Here is a 211-nt window from a genome sequence, read left to right as displayed (position 1 = left end):
CAAAAGTCAAACAGACCAATCATGTTCAGGGAAAACCCCTCCCACAAAACACCAAACTCTCATTTAGTGACTACAGAGATGACCTTCTCCCACTTTATGTCACCCTAACCACACTCTGGTCCTTTCTTTTCAATTTATCTTTGATGTTCATTTCCTACTGTTTAAATCTTGAATTTCACACACTTTACGCTTATCTGTATTTTGATGCTTC

The sequence above is a fragment of the Austrofundulus limnaeus genome, unplaced genomic scaffold (assembly GCF_001266775.1).
Source record: "Austrofundulus limnaeus strain Quisiro unplaced genomic scaffold, Austrofundulus_limnaeus-1.0 Scaffold7602, whole genome shotgun sequence".
Taxonomy (NCBI): Eukaryota; Metazoa; Chordata; class Actinopteri; order Cyprinodontiformes; family Rivulidae; genus Austrofundulus; species Austrofundulus limnaeus.
The sequence above is the reverse complement of the archived record's forward strand: the minus strand, read 5'-3'. Positions refer to the sequence as shown.